At 35.6% G+C, this 19,238-nt stretch overlaps 2 long non-coding RNA genes across 2 annotated transcripts in view; both read right to left on the bottom strand.

The window, feature by feature from the left end:
• The window catches only part of LOC309647096, a 542,704-nt gene that overhangs the window by 422,596 nt on the left and 100,870 nt on the right, over positions 1-19,238 (bottom strand). The gene's annotated exons all lie outside the window — the stretch shown is intronic.
• The window catches only part of LOC309647087, a 120,342-nt gene that overhangs the window by 41,741 nt on the left and 59,363 nt on the right, over positions 1-19,238 (bottom strand). The gene's annotated exons all lie outside the window — the stretch shown is intronic.

Below are 19,238 nucleotides of genomic sequence, written 5' to 3'. Positions count from 1 at the left end.
GATCTAAATACGTTTTCTTATTTTTTAGGAATGTAATTTAAAGTTTTGACACATTATTTTTTCTCGTTGTTTATATCCAAAATGTTTGTCAGCAACTTGTACAATCATTTTAAAATATTTTAAGTTTATATCAGTGTGGTAGCAAGCAAGAATGCCTTTTTACCATAATGGATTTCTTCCACCTACATATGTCTCTTAAAATGACTATTACTTTCTCATCCTTACATTAATATTTTTCTGCATATATAATACTCTCCCTTTGGTAGATTTTATGCAGCCTTTTCAACACCTGCTGTAAGTAAAGGTGACCTTTAAAATACATAAGTTTCTATAATAGTAAATTCAATCTTAATAGAGGACATCTGCATAACTAAGACTTCCTGAGGACATGACGGTCACTGTACTTCATTTGTGTAGGACATTTTGAAATACAGGGAGATAGAAATGTGAATTAGTTAAAAACTATTTCTTATGCTGTGCTCATGTAAATAACTAAACTAACCACTACAACTGTTCTTAAAGTACGGTAACCTGATTATCCCTCTAATTGTTACACATCCTTCGCACAATGCTATAAATTTGTATCATACATTATTTATAATTTTCTACTTTACCCTTGTTTAAATGACAACCATTAAAATTAAAAGTGAAAATTATTGATGAAACATAATGAAAGAACAACAACCGTACATTGTTCTTAAAGGAAAATAGGGGCTCTGGTTGTTAACTTGTTAATGTGAGTTTTAATACTTAACGAACTTTTTAGTATAAACCACTGTATTTTTTTTTTTAACATCTTTATTGGAGTATAATTGCTTTACAATGGTGTGTTAGTTTCTGCTTTATAACAAAGTGAATCAGTTATACATATACATATGTTCCCATATCTCTTCCCTCTTGCATCTCCCTCCCTCCCATCCTCCCTATCCCACCCCTCTAGGTGGTCACAAAGCACAGAGCTGATCTCCCTGTGCTATGCGGTTGCTTCCCACTAGAATCTAAGGAAAAAAAAAAAAAAAAGAAAAAGGTCATGAAGCACATAGTGGCAAGACGGGAATAAAGACACAGACCTACTAGAGAATGGACTTGAGAATGGACTTGAGGGAGGGGGAAGGGTAAGATGTGACAAAGAGAGAGAGTGGCATGGACATGTATACACCACCGTACATAACCACCGTATTTTTAAAAGTGAAAAATGTGTCAATGACCTCGGCCATAATCTCTATGTATTATGCCCTGTATTTCAAAGTCAAGTTTGATATCAAGTTTGTATTTCATATTTGTTTATGAAGGCAGTTACTCCAAAATTATATAAAGTTCATTAATGCAGTAATTTAGTTTTTCAAATAATAAGTTTACGAGAAGCTTTGTTTTATCAGCTTCATTAGATCCAATGAGGTTATTGCAGTGAGACTGAAGAATACAAAGTCGGTTTTTATCATGTAGCTTTAGTGCATTTTGGTAATTGATATCTTGAGATGAAGGAGGCAGAGAGTTAGAGTCTAGGATTTCTTCTCCTTTTCTGAATTGAATATCCATGTCAAAGGAACTTGTAAGCAAATGCTGACAAATCACAATTTCACTCATGAACTCACTTCTCCCTCCCAGTCAAGCTTTGAGTTCTAATCTTGTTCACCTTGGTTAAGCAGTTTCTTCTGCCATGCACCTCCATGTGTGGGGTTGAAGTATACTAATTTGGCCAATTTTGTCAGACTGTTTATCTTACCTTAACCCTTCTGATGTGATTTTATGACTACAAAGCCAAGAGAAGAGAGTTTTAAGAAAGAAGAACTATCAATGGAGATACATTTTATGTAAAGTAAGAAAAAGTTTCATTTGGGATGGCAATTCAAAACTCTGTGAAGATTTTTTTTTTTAAGTTTTAGTGGAATTGTTAGGAAATGAAAAATGAAAAAATATAGAAAAGAACCTAAAAGCTGAAGCCCTAGTCCTGTAACATGCCATTCAAATACTCCACAAGGTCATGATCTCCTCATCTCCTACTAGTCTTTTCTCAACTCCTGATGTACCAGAAATACTGACCTGCTTATAATTCTCTCCACTCAACATGTATGATACTACCTTTGTTGTTGTTTTATTATTATTATTAATGCTGTGCCCTTCAACTAGAATATCCTCAAATTTTCTACTTGGTTGGATAATTCTGAATTATTGTTTACAATCCAGATCACTGAACACCACTTATAGGAATTCTTCCTTGATCCTTCCAGTCTGACTGCCCCATAGTGCTCAAATTCATACCATCCATTTTTCTATGTTTCACTTACCATACTGTTTTTATAAATATCTGTTTATGAAGTCTGTTTTCCTCGATTTCTCCTTGACTATGAGCAGATTGAGGAAAGGTATTAATTTTTATTTACGTTCATATCCCCAGTGCTTAGTACAGTGACTTGTAATGTTGAATGGATGAGTGAATGAACAAATAATGATTGAATGAATGAATGATTCTAGATTCAGGAAATTAAAAGTGCTCATTTATATATCATATCTTTGGGACAGGTTATATTAGGAGGAAAATGAGTATTAGGAATGACTGTGAGAATTTGGGAGAAAATATAGGAATCACAAAACTGTATTTCTAAGTGAATTAAATGATTAGAAGTATTGAAAATGAGCCACAAGTGAGGAAGTTTGGGGAAATAGTCATATATTAAAGTTTATAGTGGTGAGGTTTGAATTGATTATAAAATATTGGTGTGGCTATGAGGGAGCTTTGCTGAAGTGGAGTAGAGAGGATCAATGGATTTAAAGTCATCAAAGAACAGTGAAGTTATGATGATGATAAGAGCATCATCAATGATGTACAAAACAATTAAGCTAATGGCAGGAGTAAGGTGAAGAATAGTGAGAATTTGGGCTGCTCCTCTATAAGAGTAATGTAGTTTAAAGATAGAGCAAGTTATTGGGGATTACCTTAGTCTGTATAAAAAGTTATATGGATTTGAACTGGATTAATAAAGAAAAGATTTTAAACTTTACTAGCCACTTGAGCCATCTAGATAACAGCAATTCCTCCCCTTTTCCTGGCATAATAAAAGAACATGGGTGATGCACACACTAGACTGTCAGATATTGACTAATTAATCAGGTAATGTAAATAGCATTTTTATGTCCTTCATCGTATCTCTTCAGATCTCCTATTATTTCCTGTATTCCTCTTCAAGCATGCACTGCTAGGTCTCCCTATTCTCTGCCTCAAAACTTTTTTTCCCAAATGGATAGAAGGCCACGTAGCCCACGTATAGGTGCTACCTAGAACTGTAAATGTAGTTAGCTTCTCCCTGCCCTGGGGAAATCTCGGGGGACAACACCAAGGGAAGTAGTTGATAGATAAACATCACAGCCTCTTTTCCTTCAGTGACAAACTCAGATGCACAAGCTATTTATTTCCTCCCAGGGTACCCAGTGGGAATGAGTCCTAAGGTTTCAGGCAAAGACTATGTAGTGGAATTCTTGCCATTCTGCTTAAGATAGAATCTCAGAATGATAGAAGAATTTGAGGTGGTATTTGGAATCTCTATCTCCCACATCCCTGATGTATAGAGATGAAACATGGATCACAAAGAAATTAAATGATTTATTAAATTTCAGTGGCAGATTTCAGAACCAAGCCAGAGTTCTTTTCATTATAAGAAACAGAAATGTTTAGAAAAAAATTTTTAAGTGAATTCACAAAATAGATTAGTTAAGCAGACAATTATTACCTTTATAACGGAATTCTTTTAAATACAAGACATTCTCACCTGCCCAGATTTATGTTATAAAAGAATATACAAGCATTTTGTTAATTGATCCAACATTGGTATCTTCCCTTGCCTTTCTGACAAGAAATTTTAATCAAATATAAAATTTTGGCATATATGTGATTAATTCAGTAGTTACATTTAGACCTATTAAAACATGGTGGTTTGTAAGACATTCACAGAGAGCAAAGCTCTTACGAAGAGCATGCTTGTTCATGAGTTGAAAAGAGAAGACAGTAAAGGGGATAAGTAGGTTGTCCATGAATTGGCATCAGTCAGTTGAGTGTGGGACTGTGTTGTGGAAAATCTGTTAAAAACAAACTTGTAAGGGTTATGAAAATTTGAGAGAGATTTTAAAACATCTGTACATGAAGAATTTACTAAAAGGTAACAAGTTTTAAAATATGTTTATTGTTACAAAATATGCTTAAATTTTAATTATCAAAGTTTGGTGACAAAAAAATTTCTAAGCAAAGCAAGGTGGTTTATCTCTTTCAGTAAAATGTTTTAAGTTATTTCATTGCACTGTGTAAATGTTAGGTGCTCAAGAACCATGTGTTTAAGTAGCAATATTTATTCTCCAAAAGAGTGAATAAAATAATTATATAGCCATTTTAATTTATTTGTACATATTCTCTAGTTAACCATTTAAATACCTTTAAAATGTCTTTTTGGATGCAGGTATTTACAGAAAAATGTGACTTTTCAAATAGAAGTAAGAGGAGTGGATTTTAATCCATGCAAATTTAGTGAATAGCATGACACAATTAAAAACAAAGTTCATGCAGTTTTCCACAAACCTATTAACATTACGAAAATGACAAAAGGATGCATTTTATTATCAAGTCCTAGACTAGGTTCAAACTCATCTCTCTCTCCAGAAAATCAGAGATTCCAGAGGAGCCCTCTGGCCAACTCCCATAACCTTGAAATTTGTAGCATCCTTATGACATAAAAAAAGAAAAAGAAAGCCTTGTAGCGGATGTGGTCTTCCCTTCAAAAACAGTGAGGGAAATTTCATATGGGGTGAAAACTCCCTTGCTGCTTAGAGATCTTTGCCACAATGAAAGGTGGAAAATCACTTTCATAAAACCAATGTATTTAGGAGAAAGGACTGAGCTTACAGGATAAACCTAGGGCTTTAAGAATTAAAGTTCTCAGATGAACAATAATTCTAGCAGAAAAATTTCTTGCCCCAAATCACAGAAGACTCTCTCTGGGTAACACTATTTCTGAAACAGTACAACAGAATCATCTATCTCATTGCCAGACCCAGCTTAACTGTTGTCATTTTCAGAGTAAAGTCTACCTAGAACATGTGTACCCCAATTTCCCTCAGAATCATCCCATTAAATCAGCTTAACTCTAATACTTTTTCAATGCCATTTTATAGGTTTTGGATATATAGAGATAAATAAAGAATAATTATTTACTCTAAGGACTCTGGGCAAGTTGGGGAAACAGATATGATTTTAAGTAAGTCTAACACAATGGAAAATACACAGGGTATCAGATCTTAAAGGATTAGTAGAGGGGAACTCAGGAAGTTTTGTCACCTTTCATAGCAGGTCTGCTCTTACCAACTGTTAATGATATTTTGTTTTAACCTACACAGAGCCTCATTGCTACACTCCTTGTTTTCCTGCCCAACAATAGAAGAATAGTGCCCTGGATAAGTTGAAAATATTTATTCCCATATAGAGAGATTCTTAAAAATATGTCAGAGCAGATTGGCAAAATTATAGTTTATGATTCCAACCAGTTCTAGTTCAAACTCTTTATTGAGCCTAAGCCTTCATATAGAAGCTTAAGGGAAATTTAAAAATGAAGGACCATAGGTCAAATACAGAAAGTCACATAAGACAGAATATTTCATATTGATTTGGTTTGATTTTCTGCTGCGGGTCACAAGTACATCATCTTTTAATCATCTAGTTTCCTGAAATAAAGAATAATCTTTCCACTTAATCATTTTATTCACTAGTTGGTGCTTTTAGCTTCCATATCTAGAACTTTTAAAAACATTTTTATTGGAGTATAGTTGATTTACAATGTTGTGTTAGTTTCAGTTGTTCAGCAAAGTGAATCAGTTATACATATATATATATATATCCACCCTTTTAAAATTTTTTTTAGTTTTCTTCCCATATAGGTTGTTACAGAGTATAGAGTTCCCTGTGTTACACAGCAGGTTCTTATTATTTGTCTATTTTATATATAGTAGTGTGTATATGCCAATCCCAATCTCCCAATTTATCTCTCCCCCCCTTTATCCCCTGGTAACCATAAGTTTGTTTTCTACATCAGTGACTCTACTTATGCTTTATAAATAAGTTCATTTGTACCTTTCTTTTAGATTCCATATATAAGCGATATCATATGATATTTGTCTTTCTGTGTCTGACTTTCTTCACTCAGTATGACAATCTCTAGAACTTTGTGGACAATTATTTTTCTTAAGCCTCCACTCTGTTAGAAATGTCATTAATGTAAATGAAAACCAAAATGAAGCATCAATATACACTTACCAGAATGACTAAAATAAAAGCTTATGATAACTTCAAAAACTGGCACAGTAGAGAAATTGATCACTTATGCATTGCTGTTGAGAATGTAAAATTATACAGCCCCTCTGAAAAATAGCTCATGCATTTCTTTAAAAAAAAATAATAATCTTAAGTTAAGACCCAGTAATTGCACTCTTGGGCATTTACCCCAGAGAAATGAAACTTATGTTTATGCAGAACTTGTGCACAAATGTTTCTGTAGGTAATAGCTGAAAACTGGAAACAATCCAGGTGTCCTTCTATGAGTGAGTGATTATGTAAAGTGCAGTTTATCTAAACCATGAAATACTACCTATCAATTAAAGAAAAACTGTAGCATAAACCCTGAAAAGTTGTTTTTTTTCTTTTTGTAATGCTAGTGCCTGACTTCAACTTTGATTGTTGAGGCATCCATTTCAAAGAGGCATCTACTTCAAAAAAAGCTATCTTGAAAACACACATTTCCAGCCACATGACTAAATAAAGAGCCAGGCTGTCCCTCCCCCACACTCCCAGCTCAGGCTCCTTTATTTTAGATAACTGATCACTTGGCCTGCTTGTTTTTCTTACCCTACACTTTAAGTTCATAATATTATGGTTTAAATTCACCAGTAAAAAGTGAACTCGTGAAACCCTAGGCCCCTATCTTCAACCCCAGTAAAAGCAAAACACCATGGGAAGTGGTTCAAGATGGAGCCGTAGGAAGATCCTGAACTCACTTCCTCCCATGGTCATGTCAGATCTATAGCTACATAAGGAACAACTCTATTTGAAAAAGACCTGAGAAACAGCAGAACAGTCACTTCACAAGAAAGGATAATGAGGCCACAACAAAATGGTAGGAGAGGTAGAGAAATGGTCTCTCCCAAAACTCCACTCCTGGTTTGGTGATCCACAGTTGGGATGGGGATCATAAAAACAGAACTTCTCCCTCAAGAGCAAAGGGTTTGAGCCCCACATCAGGTGCCCCAACCTTTGAGACATGGATCAAAGAGACAAGCTCCCCAAACAACTGGCTTTGAAAACTAATGGGGTATATGTTCAGGATACCCAAAGAGCTATAGAAAACTGAGATACTGCTCATAAAGGGCCCAGGCATAGCGTCATTCACCCTGGGACCCAGCACAAAAACAGCAATTTGAAAAGTACCTAAACTTTTTGTGAAGGAGTTCACTTGTTAATCTTAAAGCATCTGCCAGAGGGGCAGGGGTCTGTTGAAACTCTCTCAGGGGATGGAGGTACTGATGGATGCCATTTTTGCATTCGCCTTCTACATTACTAGCACCAGCACCTGCACGTGCCATTTTTGCACTCTCCTTTTACCTTGTTAGACCTGCTTGACCTGCCCCTGGACTCTCCCACAGCCATGTCTCACCAAACCTGGTGAGTTGACTCAGCCCAGCCTGGTGTTCCCCAATGACCCTGCCTCACTAAAGCTGGTGAGAACACAGAGTTCATACAGGGGATACCCCTTGAACCTGGCTCTAGTGGTCAGGGTACTTGTGTTTCTGGGCCCCATGGGACTAAAACAATCATAAAGAAAATCTTTGGCAGGGTACCATTCCAAGGGCACAGCTCAGATAGCATATTGAAACACATGTCCAGTCTTCCTGTGACAACAGCTTCAAGATGGAGAGGGGGTAGCTGTTTCACCTAAAACATAGAAACCAAACAGAGGAATCAAGCAAAATTAGGAATCAAAGGAATATATCTAAAACAAACAAATAAAAAAATAAGAGAAAGCCTCGGGGGAAAAAAAACTAAATGAAACAAATATAACTAATTTCTTGATAAAGAGTTCAAAGTAAGAGTCATAAGGATGCTCACCAATCTCAGAAGAATTGAGGAACACAGAGAGAACTTCAACACAGGGATAGAATATATAAGAAAGTACCAAACAGAAGTTATAGGGCTGAAGAATACAATAATTGAACTGAAAATTACACTACAGGGGTTCAACAACACTAGATAAAGCAGAAGAAAGGATCAGTGAACTGAAAGACAAGCAGAGGAACTCAACCAAATAGTGCAGCAAAAGGAAAAATAAAATAATAATTTAAAGTGAAGATTGTTTAAGGGATCCATGGGACAACATCAAGCAGAACAATATTCACATTATAGGGGTTTCAGAAAAAGAAGACAGAAAAGGGAACAGAAAATCTATTTGAATAAATAATGATTGAAAACTTTTCTAACCTGGAAAAGGAAACATACATCCAGATTCAGAAAGCTGATAGAGTTCTGAATAAGATACATCCAAATAGATCCTCACCAAGACATATTTTAACTAAAATGTCAAGGGTTAAAGATAAAGAGAGAATGTTAAACACAGCAAGAGAAGAACAACTTACAAAGGAATCCTCATAGGACAACAAGCAGATTTTTCAACAGAAACATATCAGGCCAGAAGGGAGTGACATGATTTATTCAAAACACTGAAAGGAAAAAAATTTCCAGCCAAGAATAATCTATACAGTGAAGTTATCACTCAGAATTGAAGGATATGTAAAGAGTTTCTCAGAGAAGCAAAAACTGAGTTCACTACCACTAAACTGCCCTTACAAGAAAGGTTATAGGGACTTCTTTAATAAAAAAGGACATATGAAAGAAAAATTCTCACTGGTAAAGGTAAATATATAGTAGATAGATTAATCACTTATAAAGCTAGTAAGAAAGTTAAAAGACAAAAGTAGAAAAAAAATAACTATAACCAAAATAATTAGTTAAGGGATACACACACACAAAGATGCAAACTGTGAAATTAGAAACATAAAATGTGGGAGGGAGGAGTAAAAATATAGAGTTTTAGAATGTGTTTAAATGTAACTTGATAACAAAATAGACTTGATAACTATATATATATATATATATATATATATATATATATATATATATATACACACACACACATATATAGGCTGATATATGTGAGCCTCATAGTAACCACAAAGCAATAACCTAGAGTAGATACACAAAAATAATGAGAATGGAATCTAAACATAACACTAAAAAATTCATCAAACCACAAGGGAAGGGTACAAGAGAAGAAAAGAGAAACAGAGAACAACTACAAAGCAGCCAGAAAACAATGGCAATAAAGTACATAACTTTCCATAATTAGTTTAAATGTAAATGGACTAAAATTTTCAATCAAAAGACACAGTGACTGAATGGATTAAAAACAACAACAACAGCAACACCTATCTATATGCTTCCAAAAAGCAACACACTTCAGATGTAAGGACACATGCAGACTGAAAATGAAGGACTTGAAAAAGATGTTTCCCCCAAATAGAAACCAGAAAAAAACCTGGGGTAGCAATACTTATAACAGAAATAAATAAACTTTAAAACAAATACTGTAATAAAGAGAGAACCTTCAAGATGGCAGAGGATTAAGATGTAAAGCTCACCTTCTCCCCACAGATACATCAAAAATACATCTACATGTGGAACAACTCCCGTAGAACATCTACTGAACACTGGCAGAAGACCTCAGACTTCCAAAAAGGCGAGAAAATCTCCATGTAACTGGGTGGGGCAAGAAAAAAAAAAAAAGAAAAAGACCAAGGAATCAGGACAGTACATGCACCTCTGGGATGGAGCTGTGAAGGAGGAAAATTTTCCACACACTAGGAAGCCCTCTCATGGGTGGGGATGCAAGGAGGAACTTCAGAGCCTCAGCGGAGTGTACAGCAACAGGTGTGCAGAGGACAAAGCAGAGAGTGTCCACAAAGAAGGTTGGTGCCAAATGGCATCTCCAAGTCCTAGACTCTTGTCTGTTCTCCCAATGGGGAGGTAGGGGCTCGTGCTGAGGCTCTGGTGTTGGAAGTCAGACCCTAGGGAGAGGACTGGGGTTGACTGCATGAAGAAGCCTGAGGGGGCTATTGCATCACAGTTGAGGGAGTCTGGGAAGAAGCCTGAGCCCGCTAGAGAGGCAAGAGACCATTATTGGGGGGTGTGCAAGGAGAGGGGTGGGCCCACCATAGGAGCTTCTTTCTCTGTGCACTCACAGGCAGTGGGGCACTGGCTACATAAGTTTCAGGGGCAGGCACGAGCCACGACTGCTATCTCGGACCCCAGAGGCAGGCACAGACTGCTACTGATGCTGCCACTGCCACCAAGAGTCCTGTGAGCAAGCACACGTCACTGCCCACACCATCCTGGAACCCACCACTGCTGAGGGTCCCGTGATCTTGCACCAACTTCCCCAAGAGAATGCATGGCATGCCCCAGGCTGTTGCAACTTCCTGCAGGTCTCTGCTGCTACAGGCACTCCCTGCACATCCCATTAGTGGCTGGCATATCCATCCCTCTCTCCGGCCTGAGTAAGTGTGCTCTAATCAGCCACTGCTTTCATCCCCTTTCACCCAGGCAGGGAACAGATGCCTGAGGGTGGCCCACATGCAGAGGTGGGGCCAAAAGCAAAGCTGAGCCCAGGGGTGGTGCGACCAAAGAAGAGGAATGGAAATCTCTCCATGCAGCCATAAGAGCAGTGGATTAAATCCCTGCAATTGGCTTGGTAAAACCTGAATCTCTGGAATATCTGAATAGATAATGAGTGTTCCCACAATTGACAGCTGGTCTAGCTTTAACAATTGTGGACTTCGGGGGTAAGTACACATGGGAATTGGACCAGGTCAGAGTGTGAGCTGGCCCCTCAGTGCCCAGAGCAAGTCCAGAGACCTGCCTAGAGGTATGAGAGGATTTCTGGGGGAGGCAGGGACTGGCTGTGGCTCACTGTGGGGCAAGGACACTGACAGCTGAGGCCCCAGGAAAATATTATTATTATTACTATTCTTTTTGTTTCATTGTGTCATGTTATTGTTCTTTATTATTCTTTAAATTTTTATTTTTTAATTTACTTTTCAAATCTTTTCTATTTTATGCTTTTATTTTTAATATATTTTTCTATTTTAACTTTACATTTTCATTAATTGTGTTTTTTCTGTATTTCTGCTTTTTTCTTTTGTTTTTCTTTGTTTTCAATATATTTTTAACTATATTTTTTATTTGTCTATTTTTACTTTATCTTTTGGTGTTTTGTGTTTTTTCCTTTTGTTTTCCTCTTTTTGTGTTTTTTTATCTTTTTTTGGATCATTTTTGTGTGTTTGTTTTATGCTTTCTTTGTCTTTTTTTTTAAGTTTGCTTTCTAATTTTGATTTATTTTTTGGTTTTTGTTTTTGTTAATTTAGTTTTATTGTTTGTTTTAGTTTTGGGGTTCATTTATTTGGATGCTCTCTTCTTTTTTGTTTTCTCTTTTTTTTCTATTTTTGTGCGTGTGTGTTTCTTTGTATGTTTCTTTGTGTGTTTTTCTCTGTTTGGTCTTGCTTCTACCATTTGTCTTGGAGGTTTTGTTTGTCTGTTCATTTTCTATCATCTCTTTTTTTTTTTTCTTCCACACTGTGCAGCTTACAGGGTCTTGCTTCTCTGTTCAGGGGTCGGGCCTGAGCCTCTGAGGTGGGAGAGCCAAGACCAGGACAATGGATTGCCATAGAACTCCTGGTCCAAGGGAATATTAATCAGCAAGAGTTCATCCAGAGGTCTCCATCTCAACACCAAGATCTAGCTCCACCCAATGGTCAGCAAGCTCCACTACTGGACACCTCACACCAAACAACTAGCAAGACAGAAACACAACCTCACCCATTATCAGACAGGCTGCCTAAAGTCATACTAAGCTCACAGACATACCAAAACACATCACGTGACATGGCCCTGCCTATCAGAGGGACAAGATCAAGTTCCACCCCCCAGAACACAGGCACCAGTTCCCCCTACCAGGAAGCGTACAGAAGCCACTGGACCAAACTCACCTACTGGGGGGCAGATAGCAGAAGCAAGAGGAACTATGACCCTGCAGACTGCAGAAAGGACACCTCAAACACAGTAAGTTAAACAAACTGAGAAGACAGAGAAATATATTACAGACAAAGGAGTCAGGTAAAAACACACAAGACCAAATAAATGAAAAGGAAATAGAAAATCTACCTGAAAAAGAATTCACAGTAATGACAGTAAAGATGATCCATAATATCAGAAATAGAATGGAGAATATACAAGAAACAATTAACAAGGACATAAAAGAAGTAAAGGAAAAACAAACAGTGATGAACAACACAATAACTAAAATTGAAAATACTCTAGAAGGAATCAATAGCAGAATAACTGAGTCAGAAGAACAGATGGTGGAAATAACTGCCATGCAGCAGAAGAAAGAAGAAAGAATTAAAACATTGAGGACACACTCAGAGACTTCTGGGATAACATAACTGTACCAACATTCAAATTATAGGGGTTCCAGAATAAGAAGAGAAAGACAATGGGTCTGAGAAAATATTTGAAGACATTATAGTTGGAAACTTCCCTAACATGGGAAAGGAAATAGTCAATCAAGTCCAGGAAACACAGAGAGTCCCATACAAGATAAACCCAAGGATAAACATACCGAGAGACATAATAATCATACTAACAAAAATTAAATACAAGGAAAAAATATTAAAACCAGTGAAAGAAAAGCAACAAATGACTTAAAGGGAATTCCCATAATGCTAACAACTGACTTTTTCAACAGAAACTCAGTAGGCCAGAAGGGAGTGGCAGGACATATTTAAAGTGATGAAAGGGAAAAACCTACAACCAAGATTATTCCATCCAGCAAGGATCTCATTCAAATTCGATGGAGAAATCAAAAGTTTTAAAGACAAGCAAAAGCTAATAGAATTCAGAACCACCAAACCAGCTCTACAACAAACGCTAAAGGAACTTCTCTACGCAGGAAACACAGAGATGAAAAAGACCTACAAAAACAAACCCCAAACAATTAGGAAAATGGTAATAGGAATAGGTAATATTGATAATTACCTTAAACGTGATTGAATTAAATGCTCCAACCAAAAGACACAGATTGGCTGAATGGATACAGAAACAAGACCCTTATGTATGCTGTCTACAAGAGAACCACTTCAGACGTAGGGACACATACAGACTGAAAGTAAGGGGATGGAAAAATATATTCTATGCAAATGGAAATCAAAAGAAAGCTGGAGTAACAATATCAGATAAAATAAACTTAAAAAAAAAGACTGTAACAAGAGACAAGGAAGGACACTACATAATGATCAAGGGATCAATCCAAGAAGATATAACAATTATAAATATATGTACACAAAACATAGGAACACCTCAATGCATAAGGCAAATGCTAACAGCAATAAAAGGGAAAAATGATAGTAATACAATAATAATGGGGTCTTAACACCTCACTTACATCAATGGACAGATCATCCAGACAGAAAATTAATAAGGAAACACAAGCTTTAAATGACACAATAGACCAGATAGATTTAATTGATATTTATAGGACATTCCATCCAAAAGCAGCAGAATATACTTTCTTCTCAAGTGCACATGGAATATTCTACACGATAGATCGCATCTTGGGTCAGAAATCAAGCCTCAGTAAATTTAAGAAAATTGAAATCATATCAAGCATCTTTTCTGACCACAACACTATGAAATTAGACATGAATTACATGGAAAAAAACGTAAAAAAAAAAAAAAAATGGAGACTAAACAATATGCTACTAAAAAACCGAGAGATAACAGAAGAAATCAAAGAGGAAATCAAAAAATACCAAGAGACAAATGACAATGAAAACACGATGACGCAAAACCTATGGGTTGCAGCAAAAGCAGTTCTAAGAGGGAAGTTTATAACAATACAATCCTACCTCAAGAATCAAGAAAAATCTCAAATAAACAATCTAACCTTACACATAAAGGAACTAGAGAAGGAAGTTGAACAATAACAACAACAACAAGAAAAAACCTCAAATTTCATAGAAGGAAAGAAATCATAAATATCAGAACAGAAATACATGAAATAGAAACAAAGAAAACAATAGCAAAGATCAACAACACTCAAAGCTGGTTCTTTGAGAAGATAAAATTGATAAACCATTAGCCAGACTCATCAAGAAAAAGAGGGAGATGATTCAAATCAATAAAATTAGAAATGAAAATGGAGAAGTTACAATGGACACCACAGAAATACAAAGGATGATAAGCAACTACTACAAGCAACAATATGCCAAAAAGTTGGACAACCTGGAAGAAATGGACAAATTATTAGCAAGGTATAACCTTCCAAGACTGAACCAGGGAGAAATAGAATATATGAACAGACCAATCACAAGTAATGAAATTGAAACTGTGATTAAACATCTTCCAGAAAACAAAAGTCCAGGGCCAGATGGCTTCACAGGCAAATCCTATCAAACATTTAGAGAAGAGCTAATGCCCATCCTTCTAATCTATTCCAAAAAACTGCAGAGGAAAAACAATCCCAAGCTCATTCTATGAGGCTGCCATCAGCCTGATACCAAAACCAGACAAAGATATGACAAAAAACAGAAAATTACAGACTGTTATCACTGGTGAATATAGACACAAAAATACACAACAAAATACTAGCAAACAAACCAACAACACATTAAAAGGAAAAATACACCAGGAACAAACATGATTTATCCCAGGGTTGGAAGGATTTTTCAATATATGCAAATCAATCAATGTGATATGCCATGTTAAGAAATTGAAGAATAAAAACTATATGATCATCTCAGTTGATGCAGAAAAAAAACTTTGACAAAATGCAACAGTCATTTATGATAAAAACTTTCAAGAAAGTGGACATACAGGGAGCCTACCTCATGATAAAGACCATATACAACAAACCCAGAGCAAACTTCATTCTCAATGGTGAAAAATTGAAAGCCTTTCCTCCAATATCAGGAACAAGACAAGGATATCCACTTTCACCATTCTTATTCAACATAGTTTTGGAAGTCCTAACCACAGAAATCAGAGAAGAAAAAAAATAAAAGGAATACAAAATGGAAAAAAAGAAGTAAAATTATCACTGTTCACAGATGACATGATACTATACATAGAAAATCCTAAAGATGGCACCAGAAAACTACTCGAGCTAATCAATGAATTTGGTAAAGTTGCAGGATACAAAATTAATGCACAGAAATCTCTTTCATTTCTATACACTAATGACAAAAGATAAGGAAAAGAAATTAAGGAAACAATCCCACTTACCATTGCAACAAAAAGAATAAAATACCTAGGAATAAACTTACCAAAAGAGGTAAAATAATTTTACTCAGAAAACTATAAGACAGTGATGAAAGAAATCAAAGATGACACAAAGAGATGGAGAGATATACCATGTTCTTTGGTTGGAAGAATCAGTATTGTGAAAATGACTATACTACTCAAGGCAATCTACAGATTCAATGCAAGCCCTATCCACTTACCATTGGTATTTTTCACAGAACTAGAAAAATAAATCTTAAAATTTGTATGGAAATACAAAAGACCACGGATAACCAGAGCAATCTTGAAAAAGAAAAATGGAGCTGGAGGAATCAGGCTCCCCGACTTCAGACTATACTACAAACCTATAGTCATCAGGACAGTATGTTACTGGCACAAAAACAGAAATATGTCAATGGAAGAAGATAGAAAGCCCAGAGATAAATGCATGCATCTATGGTTACCCACTCTATGACAAAGGAGGCAAGAATATACAATGGAGCAAAGACTGCCTCTTCAATAAATGTTGCTGTGAAAACTGGGCAGCTACATGTAAAGAAAGAAATTAGAGCACTCCCTAACACCATACATAAAAATAAACTCAAAATGGATTAAAGACTTAAATGTAAGACCAGACACTATAAAACTCTTAGAGGAAAACATAAGCAGAACATTCTTTGACATAATTCACAGCAATATCTTTTTTGACCCACCTCCTAGAGTAATGAAATAAAAACAAAAATAAACAAATTGGACTAATGAAACTTAAAAGCTTTCACACAGCAAAGGAAACCATAAACAAGATGAAAAGACAGCCCTCAGAATGAGAGAAAATATTTGCAAAATGAAGGAACGACAAGGGATTAATCTCCAAGATATACAAACAGCTCATGTAGCTCAATATCTAAAAAAAACAAACAATCCAGTCAAAAACTAGGCAGAAGACCTAAACAGACATTTCTCCAAAGAAGACATACAGATAGCCAAGAGGCAAATGAAAAGATGCTCAGCATCACTAATAATTAGAGAAATGCAAATCAAAACTACAATGTGTTATCACCTCACACCAGTCAGAATGGCCATCATCAAAAAAATCTACAAACAATAAATACTGGAGAGGGTGTAGAGAAAAGTGAATCCTCCTGCACTGTTGGTGGGAATGTAAATTGATACAGCCAATATGGAAGTTCCTTAAAAAACTAAAACTAGAATTACCATATGACCCAGCAATCCCACTACTAGGCATATACCCTGAGAAAACCATAATTCAAAAAGACACATGCACCCCAATGTTCATTGCAGCATTATTTACAATAACCAGGTCATGGAAGCAACCTAAATGTCACAGATGAATGGATAAAGAAGACGTGGTACATAAATACAATGGAATATTATTCAACCATATAAAGGAATGAAACTGGGTCATTTGTAGAGATGTAGATGGACCTAGAAACTGTCATACAGAGTGCAGTAAGTCAGAAAGAGAAAAACAAATACCATTATTAACACATATTTGTGGAATCTAGAAAAATGGTACAGATGAACCTGTTTTCAAGGCAGAAATAGAGACGCAGACGTAGAGAACAAACCTATGGACACCAAGGGGAGGGAGGGGAGGGTGGGATGAATTGGGAGATTGAGATTGACATATATACACTAATATGTAGAAAATAGATAACTAATGAGAACCTGCTGTATAGCACAGGGAACTCAATCTAATGTTCTCTGGTGTCCTAAATGGGAAGGAAATCCAAAAAAGATAGGATATATGTATACATATAGCTGATTCACTATATGTATATAGTAAAACTAACACAACTTTGTAAAGCAACTATACCCCAATTTAAAAAATAATAAAAAAATAAGAGATTTGAAATTAAAAAAAATACTCTAATAAAGACAAAGATGTGCACTGAATAATGATAAAGAGATCAATTCAAGAAGAAGATATAACATTTATAAATATTTATGCACCCAACAGAGGAGCACCTAAATATATAAAGCAAATATTAACAGATCTAAAGGGAGAAGTTGATACAAAGATAGTAGGGGACTTCAATACTTCCTTGCATCAATGAATAGGTCATTCAGATAGAAATCAATAAGGAAACATTAGCCTTAAGTGAGTGGTTAAACTAATGGACTTAACAGATATATACAGAATATTCCATCCAAAGTAGCAGCATACAGTTTATTCTCAAGTGAACATGAAACATTCTCCAGGATAAATCATGTTAGGTCACAAAAAATAGTCTCAGTATTAAGAAGAATGAAATCATATCAAGCATCTCTCCCAACCACAACGGTATGAAGCTGGAAATCAATCACAAAAAGAAAACTAAAAATAGCACACTTATTTGGAGATTAAACAATGTGCTACTGAACAACATATGGGTCAACAAAGAAATTTTTTAAATAAATTAAAAATACATTGAGGCAAATGAAAATGGAAATACAACATACCAAAATCTATGGGATGCAGGAAAAGCAATTCTAAGGGGGAAGTTCATATTGCTACAAGCCTACCTCAAGAAACAAGAAAAGTTTCAAATAAACAATTTAACTATACACCCAGAGAAGCTAGAAAAAAAACAAGTAAAGCCCTAAGTTAGTAGAAGGAAAAAAATGATGAAGATAGGAGTGGAAATAAATGAAATAAAGACTAAACAAAATAGAAAAAAATCAATGAGACTACATCAAAATAGAGATTTTGCACAGTGACGGAAAGAAACTATCAACAAAATGAAAAGACCACCTACTGAATGGGAGAAGATATTTGCAAAGGAGGTATCAGATAGGGAGTTAATATACAAAATATACAAAACACTCATACAACTCAACATCAAAAAAACCAACAATATGATTTAAAAATGGACAGAGGATCTGAGTAGACATTTTTCCAAAGAACACATATAGATGGCGAATAGACATGAAAAGATGCTCAACATCACTAATCATCAGGGAAATGCTAATCAAAACCACAAAGATATTTTTGCCTCACACCTGTCATAGTGGCTATTACCAAAGAAGACAAAAAATAACAAGTGTTGGCAAGGATGTGGAGAAAAGGGAAGCCTCATTCACTGTTGGTGGGAAATAAACTGGTGCAGCCACTATGGAAAACAGTATGGACAATTCTCAAAAAATTAGGAATAGAGCTACCATATGATCCAGTAATTCACTCCTGGGTATTTATCCAACGAAAATAAAAACACTAATAAGAAGGGATATATGCACCCTTATGTTCATTGCAGTGTTATTTACAATAGTCAAGTTATGGAAGCAACTTAAGTGGTCATCAATAGGTGACTGGATAAAGAAGATGTGGTATATATGTAAAATGGAATATTAGTCATTAAAAAGAATGAAATATTGCCATTTGTGACAACATGGATGGACCTAGAGGGTATTATGTTAAGTGAAATAAGTTAGACAGAGAAAGACAAATACTGTATGATTTGACTTATACATGGAATCTAAGCAACAAATAAATGAACAGCCAGAACTAAACAGAAACAGAGTCATAGATACAGAGAACAAACAGATGGTTGCCATAGAGGAGGGAGGTAGGGGGAGGAAAGAAATAAGTGAGGGAGATTAAGAGGTACAAATTTCCAGTGGCAAAATAATTGAGTCACAAGTTTGAAATGTACAGTGTGGGCAATACAGTCTATAACTATACAATATCTTTGTATGGTGACATATCATAACTAGACTTATCATGGTGATCATTTTGAAATATATAGAAATATCAAATCACTCTGCTGTGAAACAGGAATGAACATAGTATTGTAGGTCAATTATACTTCAAAAACAAAAG

This window comes from Balaenoptera physalus, assembly GCF_965194825.1.
Source record: "Balaenoptera physalus genome assembly, chromosome: 17".
NCBI classification, from domain to species: Eukaryota; Metazoa; Chordata; class Mammalia; order Artiodactyla; family Balaenopteridae; genus Balaenoptera; species Balaenoptera physalus.
The sequence above is the reverse complement of the archived record's forward strand: the minus strand, read 5'-3'. Positions and strand labels throughout refer to the sequence as shown.